Consider the following 17,723-nt stretch of genomic DNA (forward strand, 5'->3'; position numbering starts at 1 on the left):
GGCTGCAGTGATGGTTGACTTTCTATAACTTTCTCCCATCTCCTGACTGCATCTCTGGAGCTCAGCCACAGTGATCTTTGGGTTCTTCTTTACCTCTCTCACCAAGGCTCTTCTCCCCCGATAGCTCAGTTTGGCCGGATGGCCAGCTCTAGGAAGGGTTCTGGTCGTCCCAAACGTCTTCCATTTGAGGATTATGGAGGCCACTGTGCTCTTAGGAACCTTAAGTGCAGCAGAAATCTTTTTGTAACCTTGGCCAGATCTGTGCCTTGCCACAATTCTGTCTCTGAGCTCTTCAGGCAGTTCCTTTGACCTCATGATTCTCATTTGCTCTGACATGCATTGTGATCTGGAAGGTCTTATATAGACAGATGTGTGGCTTTCCTAATCAAGTCCAATCAGTATAATCAAACACAGCTGGACTCAAATGAAGGTGTAGAACCATCTCAAGGATGATCAGATGAAATGGAAAGCACCTGAGTTAAATATATGAGTGTCACAGCAAAGGGTCTGAATACTTAGGACCATGTGATATTTCAGTTTTTCTTTTTTAATAAATCTGCAACAATGTCAACAATTCTGTGTTTTTCTGTCATTTTGGGGTGCTATGTGTACATTCATGAGGAAGAAGAATGAACTTAAATGATTTTAGCAAATGGCTGCAATATAACAAAGAGTGAAAAATTTAAGGGGGTCTGAATACTTTCCGTACCCACTGTATAACATGTCATTACGAATACAACAGAGGGCTGCAATGAGGATCGCTACTTCAGTAGAGCAGTAAAGAACACAGCTACTTGCGCTTTTCCACATAGATAGCATTTCTCAAAGGGAAGTCCAGCTCTGGTCACATAGGTGAACAGCTAGAGGAATCCAAGCCCAAGGACCACCCCACTAAAGTACTCTGATTGCAATTAAAGAGGAATCTCCACAGTAGCTGCGTCTTCTAGAGAAGCCATGTTTTGTTAGGCTGCCCGCAAGCTGGTTCTGACAGTGGAAGGCCTCTCACCTGGCTGCAGATCATTGGCCAAACTACATCTCCCTCATCAGGTGTGGACACTGTGACTTCCTGGTCATGTCCAGTCCATGTGAATGTCATAGAGCAAAATTGAAAAATCCTGAGCAGAAATTTAAATAACTCTAGGACAGAATTCATATGTAATTCTTTCCACATTCCTAATCTGATGGGGTTTTTTTATCCAGAAAATGGACATTTCAGTGTATCTAGGCTAATTTTGGTATATGTGTTGAATCTGAGTGTTACTGTTATTGTAGTAGTTTTTGATATTACATTAAACGTCTGTAAACACATGTTTTGCTACTTGAAATATTCTGTTATCTCTAGATGATGCCCTGACAACCTCCTTTCAGATCAGTAGATGATTTATTGTCTGTGGAGCACCTATGTTTACCAGGTATGTTGGGGAATACCGATTAGGCAGTTTAGGAAAACTTTTCCAATTGCCACTGAAAAGGTGGTTTGTAGGTCTGCAGTGTTCCATCCCCAACCTTCTGCCCATATATGGTCATGCAATGTCCCCCGTTAGTAACAAAGAACATGTTGGTTGGGATAGGTACTTTAGTATGATTCGATTTTGTTCTAATATTGCATGATTACTTCTACACAGAAGTAATCAGAAGTCTTGTTTATCTTCCTTTTACCTTTGTCTTACAATCTTACAAGTCCAGTAATAATAGGTAATGCCTGTAGAGCAGACACATTACATGGCAGACAGACTTTCAGTAATAGAAGCAGAAGTTAAGTGAAGTTGCTCATGCGATAAAGTTGCCTATTATACTCTGAGATTACATCCCCTTTTAAAAGTGATTACATACTTTCTGAATAAGGCAGGTACTGTATGTCCTCAGGTGCTCATGAAGAAAACCATTGTATTTTGTCATCTAAAATATTGCAGCTGCCACACTATTCTTACTTGACCGGTTCAAAGAAATTCTAAGCACACGTATAGAAAAGATGAGAGAAAATATACAGAAGTGGCAGTGACTACAAATCACAATGCACGTAAAGAGTTACTCCACTTTTTATTAAAAAATAAATATAGAACTGCTATACATACCCTTTTGTAATCTAATATTATTCTCAAAAAATATTTTTTGCCTAAATTTATACAACAATTCAAATGTTGCAATTAATGGAAACACATATATATATATATATATATATATATACATACAGGTGTATCTCATAAAATTAGAATATAAATTAAAAGTATAAATATTTCAGTAATTAAATTCAAAAAGTGAAACTCGTATATTTTATATAGATGTATTACACACAGAGTCATATATTTCAAGCATTTCTTTCTTTTAGTTTTGGTGATTATGGCTTATAGATAGTGAAAACCCAGAATTCAGTATCTCAGAAAGTTAGAATATTACATAAGACCAATAAAAAAAGGATTTTTAATACAGAAATGTTGGCTTACTAAAACATATGTCCATGTACAATATAATACGCACTCAATATTTGGTCAGGGCTCCTTTTGCATGAATTACGGCATCAATGCAAGTGTGGCATGGAGGCGATCAGCCTGTGGCACTGTTGAGGTGTTATGGAAGCCCAGGTTGTTTTGATAGCAGCCTTCAGCTTGTCTGCATTGTTGGGTCTGGTGTCTCATCTTCCTCTTGACAATACCCCACAGATTCTCTATGGGGTTTAGGTCAGACTAGTTTGCTGGCCAATCAAGCACAGTGATAACATGATCATTAAACCAGGTATTGGTACTTGTGGCCGTGTGGGAAGGTGCCAAGTCCTACTGTCAAATAAAATCAGCATCTCCATAAAGCTGGTCAGCAGAGGGAAGCATGAAGTGCTCTAGAATTTCCTGGCAGAGGGCTGCGCTGATTTTGGACTTGATAAAATACAGTAGATCAACACTAGCAGATGACATGGTTTCCCAAATCATCACAGACTGTGGAAAATTTTGTATTTCATTTGGATATCAAGGTCCCAGAGTTTGGAGGAAGAGTGGAGAGGCACAGAATCCAAGTTGCATGAAGTCCAGCGCCTAATAAAGTTGCTGGTGAGTATATATACACTATGTATATACTGTAAGTATTGGGTACACCTGCTTTTACACAGACATAAACTTTAATGGCATCCCAGTCTTAGTCCGTAGGCTTCAATATTGAGTTGGCTTGCCACTCCACTCTAATTTACCCCAAAGGTGTTCTGTTGGGTTTAGGTCAAGTCTGGCTCGCAGTCTCCACTCTAATTTACCCCAAAGGTGTTCTGTTGGGTTTAGGTCAGGGCTTTGTGCAGGCCAGTCAAGTTCCTCCACCCCAAACTCGGTCACCCATGTCTTTATGGACCTTGCTGTATGCACTGGTCCAAATTTGGTGGAGGGGGATTATGGTGTTGGGTTGTTTTTCAGGGATTGGGCAAGAAGAATTGAAGCTTTTATAGCTACAAAGGGTGGGCCACCTCAATATTAAACCCTAAGGATTAAGACTGGGATGCCATTTAGGTTCATGTGTGTGTAAAGGCAGGCATCCAAATACTTTTGGTAATATAGTGTGTGTGTATATATATATATATATATATATATATATATATATATATAGATATATATCATTATTTTATATTTAATGTGAGCACAGGTTTGGGAGCAATATGAGATAATTTATCTAGCCTGCAGGTGCTTATACACTTTACAAACCCTTTGTCTGAAAACGTTTAAAACAATTAAACAAACCATGGAGAACAACTAACTAGGGCAGACTGCTTTGAAGAAAAGGCTTTGGAAGGGGTAAAGGCTAAACTTCTTTTTGGTTCTTTCATTAGTTCAGCTCATTGGCTCCCACACTTTTATTTACATTTTTGTAGGGTGACAATGTTGGTTTGTGGATTTCTTTGTTCTGATCATTAACTCAGCCTTACCTCTATTATCCACAAAAGGAGCAAAAACAAGAACCGAGGTCCTGTCCAACCCACTCAGCGCTTATGTAATATGCAATCCCAAAATATAATGGCAAAAGCCACCTGTAAACAAAACAAGATAATGGATCTCAAGAGCCAATATTCATACAAAGCTGCTGCTATATAATTAAAGTATCTAAAAAAGGTGCGTACATAAACAAAAGCCCATATATGCACTAGCAGCGTTAATCAGTCCTTATATCAAGGGCGGCGAATAGATAGCTGAATTGATTGCAAGTATGATCTTAATCAATAATTCATATGAGTTCATAAAAGCTGGTCATGCAAAAAATGGTGATAACAATGTCTCTTATCCTGATGGAACCAGGTGGAAATGGTGCACACGGAATATCTCCTTTACTTTCACCACAACAGCCACCAAGAGCCTTCACCACACCGCTGTGCTCCCCCCTAGGCAGTAAACACGTACCCTTATTGCTTAGGTCAAACGCTTTGAATAAAACCAGTGATCCTCCACTATCCAATGGCGATCCACCTTTTGCTCTTGGTACCAGCTGGTAGAATGGTAATCAGCACCTCCTCATCTCCTCTCACATGCAAAGAGAATGATTGGGACCCATAGCGTAACATGTACACACCAAAGATTTTATTATTAAAAAGAATCACACTCACATGGGATAAAAGATTTCTAGGCAGAATGGTATACCGAAGGAAATCCCCTGCTCCTCCCGCCGACAACGCTGTCTCCACTGTGCCGCAAAGTCTGGGTGACTCAGAAGCCGACTTCCCGGTTCACGGCCAACTGGACGGCGTGACATAGGACCTTCAAACGCTATGCAGGGTTGCCTTGGTAGCCGCGTGAGGAGGTGCTGATTACCATTCTACCAGCTGGTACCGAGAGCAAAAGGTGGATCGCCATTGGATAGTGGAGGATCACTGGTTTGATTCAAAGCGTTTGACCTAAGCAATAAGGGTACATGTTTACTGTCTAGGGGGGAGCACGGCGGTGTGGTGAAGGCTATTGGTGGCTGTTGTGGTGAAAGTAAAGGAGATATTCCGTGTCTACTCTGCACCATTTCCACCTGGTTCCATCAGGATAAGAGACATTGTTATCACCATTTTTTGCATGACCAGCTTTTATGAACTCATATGAATTATTGATTAAGATCATACTTGCAATCAATTCAGCTATCTATTTGCCGCCCTTGATATAAGGACTGATTAGCGCTGCTAGTGCATATATGGGCTTTTGTTTATGTACGCACCTTTTTTACTTACCTCTATTATGCAGTAACTTTAATGCCACATTCCAGGCAAAATATGAGCACTCTCCCTCCCAGCCCCTGCTAACCTAGCCTACAAGGTTTTTATTTTGTTCTGACTTGATGAAGTAGGCAGTGACATGGACATCCAATGAAGGACCCACCTCCTGTAAAAAGAGAGCAGACTTGGATCCGGAGTGTCAGATGACTGTCAATTCTGGTAAGTAAAAACGCACTGAGATCATCTTGAACGCATGACCGTGCTGACATGATAATTGCATAGCTTTTAGACAAACAAAGCTTCTCAGCTATTGGGGGTAGTGTCAGCGTTACAGTAAGGGTTACCATTTTTTGCCACTAGGATAGTTTAAATGAACTTCATTAACCCTCTTTTAAAGTCCATTATACTATACAAACAAAACTCTTAAATTCACCTTCTCTATTCATTTTGTAAAATTTTGCTGAAGTGTCATGATTTTTTCAGACATTTTTGAAAAACATTTTGGTGTAATATTCACAGTTTTGGTCATTCCTAGTAGTTAATGCCTCTCTCTTGATCCTTAAGGGTATGTTTCCTCATAAATTCATAATAAATGTAATTTGGTGTACTTTATAAAATAGAAATGTAAGAAACAAATATTAGGACAGGGTTCTTAAGGATATATATGTGCTTATATTTCTTCAAAATAAAAAAATGTAAATAGGCATCCTTTGTAGAAAAAAAAAAAGTATAAGAATCCAACCTTAGGACATAATTGTACAATGAACGAATGGGTTCCTTCAAACTGCCAGGAAGATCATACCAGCCTGCATAGCCAGATTTGCAATTGATCACCGTCACGTGTATGCAGGAGTGCTTACATGCACATTGCTCACAGTAGTGCCAGACTATTTAAAGCTGAGCCCTGCCAGGCCTCAGTGCTGAAAGGTCTTCAGGAGTATACCTGTGATTTGTAATCCTGCATCCTGTCTCTATTTATTCCTTTTACCAACACAGCTTGTTTCTTGGCCCATCTGTGACTTTTCCTGCTTATCTGCTCTTGTATTGACCTCAGTCTGTTTCACAGATTATAATTTCTCCTTCCACAAGTTATTTACTTGGCTTTTTACTGACCCAGTCTCTGCCCACTGATTTGGCACTATTGTCAGCCCATTGCATAGCTTGGCTTGTATCTTGACCCCTTATCAGTGATACAACTCCCTATTACTCAAAACCGTTTGATGAAAGTGTTCTTAACTTCCCTGTGATGTCACCGCCATTTGTGCCACTCCTTTATCTTTACATACCTATTCCTCCACCTAGGGGTGTGTGAAGAGGCCACCCTTGCTGTCTTAGTTGGCCTATCCAAGTAAATGACAGTCATTTTTTTTTTCATATTGCTATATTAGCCATTCATGTTATTAGAAACCACATATTGTTGTGGTTTTGAAACCATGACATATTTATAAATGACATATGAACATTCTTGATTTGGGGTCATGAAACATTGAAAAGGGTTGGACATTACTGATCTAAGGAATAAGTAAGGATTACTGACAAATACATGGGCTGCAGATGTGCACATAGTAGCATTCCTAGCAAATAGACCTAAAACTGTTGCTGGTACTGATGGAACTTATAAAGTATCCTGGTTCCTATACCTATCATCATACTCCCTGCAGTCAAGTTTTTAGTGCACATACAGTAGAGACCTAACGACTGAAAAAAAGCACTTAAACCCATAGGCTAAATGCACATATACGCGATCCGAAAATCAGACAAAATAAAGTATATTTCGTACAATTGTACAATGGGAACAATTGTACGATAATTGGATCATTAGAAAAGAGCTTTCGAGAGCTGATCACAACAGTTCTTCCAATATTATCTGAAAGGACAAGCACGAAAACTTTTCTCGTACTATACTAGATCGTATGAGTTTTGTTTAAGCAGTATAGTTGTCATTGGAAAACACAATACAAATACACTACGTGCGAGAATTTTCTTCATTTTAGCAAACTCTTCATGTTTGATATGTGACTAGTATGCAAAAAAATCTGGACGATCTGTCGTCTGATTTTCGGATCATGTGTACGGGGCTTAAAACCATAGAAATATATACTGTATTTGCAAACATAATAAAGACAAACAAAATGAAAAAAAAAAAAGTAACCTAGTATTATCTTTGTGCATAAATGAAAAAGTTCAAACTATTGGAATCGGTTACTAAAATACAGGACAGGAGATGAAGCCTTGGTATACATAAGAGTAAAAGGCACATTTCTGGTGGTGTAATAAATACTATAGTGATAAAACCAGAGTGGGAAAGTGACCAGAGAGCAAAACTATATTTTGAAAAACTCACAAACCTGTAATCTGTACGTTAGCTATTTCTGAGGCTTGTATAAGAAAAAAAGATTGAATATTCAGTTTACATGATTTCACAAACAGGGCACATGCATGCAAAATACTGAAGATAAACAGGGCTGTAAGGGTTAAATTAACTGTGAGTTTCACTTGTAGAAATGGATAGTTCCAAACAGCCTGGAGGTTAATTGAAACCATAAACCACTGTCACTTGGAGGTGTTATAAAGTGCAATGACAATGAACAGTTAGCTGTTTTTGAAAGTATGATGTAGTTTGGTGATGAAAGACTTGTTGATAGAAGCTGAAAGCTGATACCATGGGAACACTTGCAGGTATGAGGTCATCCTCCAGCTGCAGGTAGACAGTCAGGAGTCTATTACTGGATGCTTTCTTATTAACCTTTTGGTGCCAGCCATCTTATAATATTTCCATCAAACGGGAAAGAATTATTTGCCAATCGTCAGTGTAAACATATCATATATTTCTTTTGTGGGTCTTAGGGAATCAAGTATTAGGGTGCCATGCTTTTCAGAATTTAAGTTAAACTTGGTTAAATCAGTAGTTTTATTTGGCTTATATTATATATATTGTTAGTCTTGGATGAACTCCATTGCAAAGGCATACATATATGAACTGTACCAAGATAACCCTGCAAAAATGGCATAGAAAGCAATAGAATGTCACAGAATTGCCTTAGAGAGGTTAATTTCAAAGTGCCAGAAAGCATTTATTAAATTGTTCTGCATTCCACATTTCAGTTGTAGATTTATGTGAATGTGAATAACTCCAATTTAGTGAAGCATATTTAGAAAGCATATTCTTTGATAGTGTGTACTTGTCTCAATCCAGAGAACTATTGTAAGTGTCATTTATGTCTGTTGCTTCGTTCCTCTGCTATCTGCCTATCAGTCTGATAGCCTGACAAATTTTCTTGACACCAAGAGAAAAAAAGTGACAGGGGAGGGATCTTCAGCACACAGCTTATGATTGGCTGCCTCAGCTCTGTTTCTGTGTGCTGTGTGAAGGGGGTGTTTCCCTTCTCTCCAATCAGCTCTCAGAGCTCTCCTCACTGAGCTCTGCAGACTGTAACTTCAGCTCCCTGCCCCCTGCTTTCTGACAGCTCAGTCAGGCTTTCTAAATTCTGGACTGTTAACAGATGTAGAGAAAAGAAGACTGCAGATAAAGAGGTACGACGTACAAAACCCAATTCCAAAAAAGTTGGGACACTGTACAAATTATGAGTAAAAAAGGAATGGACTAATTTACAAATCTCATAAACTTATATTTTATTCACAATATAATATAGATAACATATCAAATGTTGAAAGTGAGACATTTTGAAATGTCATGCCAAATATTGGCTCATTTTGGATTTCATGAGAGCTACACAATCCAAAAAAGTTGGGACAGGTAGCAATTGGAGGCCGGAAAAGTTAAATGTACATATAAGGTACAGCAAGAGGACCAATTTGCAACTTATTAGGTCAATTGGCAACATGATTGGGTATAAAAAGAGCCTCTCAGGGTGGCAGTGTCTCTCAGAAGTCAAGATGGGCAGAGGATCACCAATTCCCCCAATGCTATGGCGAAAAATAGTGGAGCAATATCAGAAAGGAGTTTCTCAGAGAAAAATTGCAAAGAGTTTGAAGTTCTCATCATCTACAGTGCATAATATCCTCCAAAGATTCAGAGAATCTGGAACAATCTCTGTGCTTAAGGGTCAAGGCCGGAAAACCATACTGGATGCGTGATCTTCGGGCCCTTAGACGGCACTACATCACATACAGGAATGCTACTGTAATGGAAATCACAACATGGGCTCAGGAATACTTCCAGAAAACATTGTCAGTGAACACAGTCCACCATGCCATTCGCTGTTGCCGACTAAAATTCTATAGTCCAAAAATGAAGCCATATCTAAACATGATCCAGAAGCGCAAGCGTTTTCTCTGGGCCAAGACTCATTTAAAATGGACTGTGGCAAAGTGGAAAACTGTTCTGTGGTCAGACGAATTAAAATTTGAAGTTCTTTTTGGAAAACTGGGACGCCATATCATCCGGACTAAAGAGGACAAGGACAGCCCAAGTTGTTATCAGCGTTCAGTTCAGAAGACTGCATCTCTGATGGTATGGGGTTGCATGAGTGCGTGTGGTATAGGCAGCTTACACATCTGGAAAGGCACCATCAATGCTGAAAGGTATATCCAAGTTCTAGAACAACATATGCTCCCATCCAGACGTCGTCTCTTTCAGGGAAGACCTTCCATTTTCTAACATGACAATGCCAGACCAGATACTGCATCAATAACAACATCATGGCTGCGTAGAAGAAGGATCCGGGTACTGAAATGGCCAGCCTGGAGTCCAGATCTTTCACCCATAGAAAAAATTTGGCGCATCATAAAGAGGAAGATGCGACAAAGAAGACCTAAGACAGTTGAGGAACTATAAGCCTGTATTAGACAAGAATGGGACAACATTCCTATTCCTAAACTTGAGCAACTTGTCTCCCCAGATGTTTGCAGATTATTATAAAAAGAAGAGGGGATGCCACACAGTGGTAAACATGGCCTTGTCCCAACTTTTTTGAGATGTGTTGATGCCATGAAATTTAAAATCAACTTATTTTTCCCTTAAAATTATACATTTTCTCAGTTTAAACATTTGATATGTCATCTATGTTGTATTCTGAATAAAATATTAAAATTTGAAACTTCCACATCATTGCATTCTGTTTTTATTCACAATTTGTACAGTGTCCCAACTTTTTTGGAATCGGGTTTGTATGTAGGAGGATTTGTTTCATCTCTGTGTATCACCTGAGAATAGTCACTTTACTTGTTATATGTAAGGGTTTACAACCACTTTAATCTTTCTACAATCTCATGTAACATGTTAAGCTGGATACACACTATCCAACTTTTGTAGGTAGGTTTCCTTCAGATTTACCTTTTCTATGTAGTGGAAGGGCCTGCCAGATTGCATACAAATTGAAAGTGTTTAGGTTTGACCTCATATTATATGGTTTTGGTAAGTCTGAAGGAAAAAGTCTTCAGAAAATCTTATAGTGTGTATGGCCCATTAGGGTCACCATAAACAATCCAATTTCGTCCATGATTCAGTTCCCAAGTTTGACCCTCAGGTGGACATCAGACAGTGTAAAGGCTAAGTCTACCTTTTGCAAAAAAATAAAAAGGTTGTAAATTCCTCAATAGCGATGTGAAATACTCATTGCCAGTAGAGTTGAGCGGACACCTGGATGTCCGTGTTCGGCGGGTTCGGCCGAACTTTAAAAAAAAAGTCCGGGTCCGTGTCCCGGACTTTTGCCGAACTTTTCCCGGACACCGAACCCCATTGAAGTCAATGGGGACCCGAACTTTCAGGCACTAAAATGGCTCTAAAACACCAATGGAAAGGGCTAGAGTGCTGCAAATGGCAGCAAAACGTAGTTAAGACCGTGGCGAGTGCTCTGCAAACAAATGTGGATAGGGAAATAACTTAAAACAACAAAAAAATAAACAGAAAAATAAAACAATGTTCTTCATCTCTGAAGGACGAGGCCCATATGGAGTAGGAGGGAGGTTGAGGTGGTGGTGGATGTGGCGGTGTCATAGGCGTGCGCACAGGGTGTGCCGAGTGTACCTGGGCACACCCTAATCACCTAGGGCACATAGCATTATCGCTCTGTTTGCCAGTGAGGAGATGGGAAAGATCTCCCTCGGACCTGCTCTGCTCTATTTCTCTTTGCCAGCAGGGAGAGTAATGTATTGGGGCCATGTACATGTAGGCAAACACATGCATGTGTATTTAAACTTTGGGGTGCACACCCTAATGCAATAGGCTGCACACACCTATGGGCGGTGTAGGTGGAAGCAGCGGTGGAGGAGGACCAGAGCCGGATTAAGAGCATCATGGGCATGGTGCTGAGGATTTTGAAGGGCCTTAAGGGCCGTGCCTTGGCATGCACCCAGAGGAGGAAGGGTGCAGCCATGCATGCCTAATTCAACATGGGATGCTGTCTCTGAAGCCCATAAACACATCCATGCATCGGCAACTGTCCCTCCTTGTCCGGCCTTCGTGCTGTGTGGGGAGGTTCTGAGGGAGCTGCCTGGGGAAGCGAGCATAGAAGCCAGACTTCTGTGTTTACAAGTGACAGAAGAGCGGTAACAGTGAATATGGCCAACCCGGGGCCTATATAAAGGTAGGGGCCTGGAGCTGCAGCTCCAATAGCCCCTACGTTAATCTGGCCCTGAGGAGGACGAGGTAGCCAACACTGCTTCTTTTCAGAAATTTTAAATGAGTGTACACCCATGGGCGTAGGAACCGGGGGGGACGGGGGGGACACATCCCCCCCAAGGAAATAATGCAGGGGGGACGGGTATGGTGAAATACCCCCTAGTTTAGCAGTGGCGCGTCCGAGCGCAGTACAATTGAATGTCCCGCGCTCGGACCACGCAGCTGCAGACGTGGCGGCCAGGGAGCAGCAGTGCGCCCCGACCCGCCCATTCTGTGACAATAGCGAATGAGAATTCGCTATTGTCACACGGATCCTCCTCCCGGCCAATCAGGGAGCGGGTCCTCCCGCTTCCTGATTGGCCGAAAGGCAAACACCGTGCCATTGGACGAGGAGGAGGCGCCGCGGGAGGACTGAAGACTCGGAGACGCATGGAGCCGGGGACTGAAGAGAAGCTGCGAGAGAGGTAAGTGCGGGGGGATCGCTGGCACTCTGCAATCATTGGGGGCAATGTGTGGCTGGCACTCTGCAATCATTGGGGGCAATGTGTGGCTGGCACTCTGCAATCATTGGGGGAAATGTGTGGCTGGCACTCTGCAATCATTGGGGGCAATGTGTGGCTGGCACTCTGCAATCATTGGGGGCAATGTGTGGCTGGCACTCTGCAATCATTGAGGGCAATGTGTGGCTGGCACTCTGCAATCATTGGGGGCAATGTGTGGCTGGCACTCTGCAATCATTGGGGGCAATGTGTGGCTGGCACTCTGCAATCATTGGGGGCAATGTGTGGCTGGCACTCTGCAATCATTGGGGGCAATGTGTGGCTGGCACTCTGCAATCATTGGGGGCAATGTGTGGCTGGCACTCTGCAATCATTGGGGGCAATGCTGTGTTCTGGCACTCTGCAATCATTGGGGGCAATGCTGTGGCTGGCACTCTGCAATCATTGGGGGCAATGCTGTGTTCTGGCACTCTGCAATCATTGGGGGCAATGTGTGGCTGGCACTCTGCAATCATTGGGGGCAATGCTGTGTTCTGGCACTCTGCAATCATTGGGGGCAATGTGTGGCTGGCACTCTGCAATCATTGAGGGCAATGTGTGGCTGGCACTCTGCAATCATTGGGGGCAATGTGTGGCTGGCACTCTGCAATCATTGGGGGCAATGTGTGGCTGGCACTCTGCAATCATTGGGGGCAATGTGTGGCTGGCACTCTGCAATCATTGAGGGCAATGTGTGGCTGGCACTCTGCAATCATTGGGGGCAATGTGTGGCTGGCACTCTGCAATCATTGGGGGCAATGTGTGGCTGGCACTCTGCAATCATTGGGGGCAATGCTGTGTTCTGGCACTCTGCAATCATTGGGGGCAATGCTGTGTTCTGGCACTCTGCAATCATTGGTGGCAATGCTGTGTTCTGGCACTCTGCAATCATTGGGGGCAATGTGTGGCTGGCACTCTGCAATCATTGGGGGCAATGTGTGGCTGGCACTCTGCAATCATTGGGGGCAATGGTGTGGCTGGCACTCTGCAATCATTGGGGGCAATGCTGTGGCTGGCACTCTGCAATCATTGGGGGCAATGCTGTGGCTGGCACTCTGCAATAATTGGGGGCAATGCTGTGGCTGGCACTCTGCAATCATTGGGGGCAATGCTGTGGCTGGCACTCTGCAATCATTAGGGGCAATGCTGTGGCTGGCACTCTGCAATCATTAGGGGCAATGCTGTGGCTGGCACTCTGCAATCATTGGGGGTCCTGTCCTGTCCTTGGGGGTTCTTTCCTGTTCCTTGGGGGGTCCTGTCCTATCCTTGGGGGTCCTGTTCCTTTGGGGGTCCTGTCTTATCCTGAGGGGTCCTTTCCTGTCTTTGGGGGGTCCTGTCTTGCCCTGGGGGGTCCTGTTCTGTCCTACAAACACAGGCTGGCAGGCGGGTGGAGGGGGGCGTGCACAGCAGAGCGGCATCATGCAAGACATCTCACCAGCATAGGGAGAGTGCGCGGCGCGCACCAAGCACCCAGCCTAGGCGGCCAGGCCTAAAGCGCATGCGGGAGTGGCATCACATGGACAGTACTGACTGACTACCTAGCAGTCTGTCCACTGTGTGTCGGGGACCGGGACCGGACAGTGAGGAGGTTCCGGCGGCAGCGCAAGGCAAGGCACTGGCAGCAAGCATATGCCAGCCCAGCCAGCAAGCCAAGCAGCAGCACCAGCACTAATTTTTATTAATGCCATGGGATTAATTTGGGGGTTCATTTTTATTAATGCCAGGAGGGTTAATTTTTATTAATGCTATGTGGGTTAATTTTTATTAATGCTATGTGGGTTAATTTTTATTAATGCTATGTGGGTTATGTGGGATATAATAAACAAATTTGATGAATTAATTGTATTGCACGCACACACGCACTCTCTCTCTCGCAGTTTACTGAAAAAGCATATACCTGGCGAGTAAAAATGCTGTCCCCCCCAGATTTGTGTGGGTTCCTACACCCTTGGGTACACCCCAAAAGAGTGAGAAAGAACAAAAATAGAACAATGGCTGGGTAAGGTCGGTATCCATCGCTATTCTGCACAAGGTACGGAAAAGTCCCGTGGGATCCATGCCTGGTTCATTTTAATGAACGTGAGCTTGTCCACATTGTCTCTGGACAGGCGGCTGCGCTTGTCTGTGATAACGCCCCCAGCCGTGCTAAATACCCGTTCAGATAATACACTGGCTGCAGGGCACGCCAGCACCTCCAAGGTGTAAAGGGCAAGCTCAGGCCATGTGCCCAACTTGGAGACCCAGAAGTTGAAGGGGGCAGACCCGTCATTCAGTACGTCTAGGCGTGTGCACACATACTGCTCCACCATGTTGGTGAAATTCTGCCTCCTGCTAAGACGTTCCATATGAGCTGCTGGTGCTGCTGCTTGTTGTGGCGTGCTGACAAAGCTTTTCCACATTTCGGCCATGCTAACCCTGCCTTCTGAGGTGCTGGCGGTGCCCTGGTTGCGTTGGCGACCTCTTCCTCCTCCTCCTCCTCCTCCTCCTCTGCCTTGTGCTTCCACTGTGGCCCCCGCTGTCAGGTGGGAATGCCAGCAGCATCGCGTCTACCAGCGTGCGCTTGTACTCGCGCATCTTGCGATCGCGCTCCAGTGAGTGAATTAAGGATGGTACATTGTCCTTGTAACGGGGATCCAGCAGCGTGGCCACCCAGTAATCAGCACAAGTTAGAATGTGGGCAACTCGGCGGTCGTTGTGGAGACACTGCAGCATGTAATCGCTCATGTGTGCAAGGCTGCCCAGAGGCAACGAAAGGCTGTCCTCTGTGGGAGGTGTATCGTCTGTGTCCTCTGTATCCCCCCAGCCACACACCAGTGATGGCCATGAGCTGGCCTGGGTGCCACCCTGCTGTGAACATGGTTCCATCTCCTCCTCCAGCTCCTCCTCCTCATCCTCCTCATCCTCCAGAACTGTGCCCCTGCTGGACAATTATGTCCCTGGTGTTTGTGTGTGCAGGAAACCACCCTCGGAGCCCCTTGTGAATGACTGCCCTGAAAGCCTTGGAAATGTTACCTCTTCATCCTCCTCCTCCTCCTCATCCTGTGCCACATCCTCTTCCATCATCGCCCGAATTCTTTTTTCAAGGAGGCATAGAAGTGGGATAGTTAAGCTGACAACGGCGTCATCGGCACTGGCCATGTTGGTGGAGTACTCAAAACAGCGCAACAAGGCACACAGGTCTCGCATGGAGGCCCAGTTATTGGTGGTGAAGTGGTGCTGTTCTGCAAAGCGACTCACGCGTGCGTGCTGCAGCTGAAACGCCACTATGGCCTACTGCTGCTCGCACAGTCTTTCCAGCATGTGCAAGGTGGAGTTCCAACTTGTGGGCACGTCACATATGAGGCGGTGAGCGGGAAGGCCGAAGTTACGCTGCAGCGCTGACAGGCGAGCAGCAGCAGGGTGAGAACGCCGAAAGTGCACACAGACGACCCGCACTTTCTGCAGCAGCTCTGACATATCGGGGTAGTTTTTAAGGAACCTCTGCACCACCAAATTCAGCACATGCGCCAGGCAAGGGATGTGCGTCAAACCGGCTAGGCCCAGAGCTGCTATGAGACTTCGCCCGTTATCGCACACCACCAGGCCGGGCTTGAGGCCTGCTGGCAGCAACCACTCATTTGTCTGCTGTTCCATGCTCCTCCACAACTCCGGCGTGGTGTGTGGTTTTTCCCCCAAACAGGCAAGTTTTAAAACTGCCTGCTGTCGTTTACCCCTGGCCGTGCTGAAGTTGGTGGTGAAGGTGTTACGCTGTCAGGATGAGGAGGCGGTAGAGGATGAGGAAGCGGAGTAGGAGGAGTTAGGAACAGGAGGCAAACTGAAGCGCCCTGCAATCCTCGGTGGTGGAAGGACATGCGCCAAATTGCTATCCGCCTCAGGCCCATCCGCCACTGCATTTACCCAGTGTGCCGTTAGGGAGATATAACGCCCCTGACCGTGCTTACTGGTCCACGTATCGGTAGTTAGGTGGACCTTGGCACAGATGGCGTTGTGCAGTGCACACCTGATTTTTCCCCCACTTGGTTGTGCAGGGAAGGGATGGCTTGCCTGTAAAAGTAGTGGCGGCTGGGCACGTCGTACTGTGGGACAGCCACCGACATAAGGTTTTTAAAACTGTGCGTCTCGACCAGACGGAATGACAGCATTTCAAAGGCCAAGAATTTTGAAATGCTGGCATTCAGGGCCAGGGATCGCGGGTGGGTAGGGGGGTACTTCCTCTTCCGCTCAAGTGTTTGGGAGATGGAAAGCTGAACGCTTCCACGGGACATTGTGGAGATGGTTGGTGACCCAGGTGGTGGTGTTGCTGACAGATCCTCTGTTTGCGGGGTGGCAGGTGCCGGTATCACTACAGATGTGGCTGGAGCGGCCGAGACTGCAGCAGAAGAGGAAGCAGGATGAGCCAGAGACGTTTCTTGGTTTTGAAGGTGTCTACTCCACTGTAGCTCGTGCTTTGCACTTAGATGCCTGATCATGCAGGTTGTGCTCAGGTTGAGAAGGTTTATGCCTCACTTCAGGCTCTGATTGCACAGGGTGCAAACCACTCGTGTCCTGTCTTCAGCACATTTTCTAAAGAACTTCCACGCTAGAGAACTCCTTTGAGCTGGCTTTGGTGCGCTCGTTCCCTTGCTGCGTTGGGCAGTAGCAGGCGTAGTGTCTAGGGCACGGCCGCTCTGCTTCTGCACCCTGCTCCCTCTTCTGCTGTGCTGTTGGCTCTGTGCGACCACCGCCTCTTCCTCCAAACTACTCAGGTCACCTGCATGACCTTCATTCCATGTGGGGTCGAGGACCTCATCGTCCTCCACATCATCTTCCACCCAGTCTTCACCCCTGCCCTCCTTGTCGGTCTCCACAATTCTGAAAGCCGCAGCAGTTGGCACCTGCATTTCGTCATCATCGGAGACGTGCTGCGATGGTCCTTGCATGTACTCATCTTGAGAAATAAGTGGTTGGGCATCGCTGCACTCAATCTCTTCCACTTCTGGGGCAGGGCTAGGTGGATGGCCCTGGGAAACCCTGCTGACAGAGTCCTCAAAAAGAACAAGAGACTGCTGTATGGCTTGGGGCTCAGACTGCTTGCCTGATTTGCAAGGGGGTGAGGTGAAAGACGGTTGGACATCGGCTGCAGGTGCCAACTCTGACCTTTCTGCAGTAGACTGGGTGGGAGACAATGTGAAGGAACTGGAGGCAGTGTCAGCAGCAAACCAATCTACTATCGCCTCTACGTGTTCTGGCCTCATCACTTCTAGAGGCGTATGATGCCCTACCAAATACTGATGCAGGTTCTGTCGCCTACTAACACTTGAGGAAGGTGTTTCACTTGTGCGTGTAGCTGGCACAGATCGACCACGTCCTCTCCTTGCAACAGGAGCTCTACCAGCAGCACCACGACCCAGGCGACGGCCCCTATTTGACGGTCTCCTCATATTTCTGTAATTTAAGATCT

This window comes from Pelophylax lessonae, assembly GCF_965119305.1.
Source record: "Pelophylax lessonae genome assembly, chromosome: 3".
Lineage (NCBI taxonomy): Eukaryota > Metazoa > Chordata > Amphibia > Anura > Ranidae > Pelophylax > Pelophylax lessonae.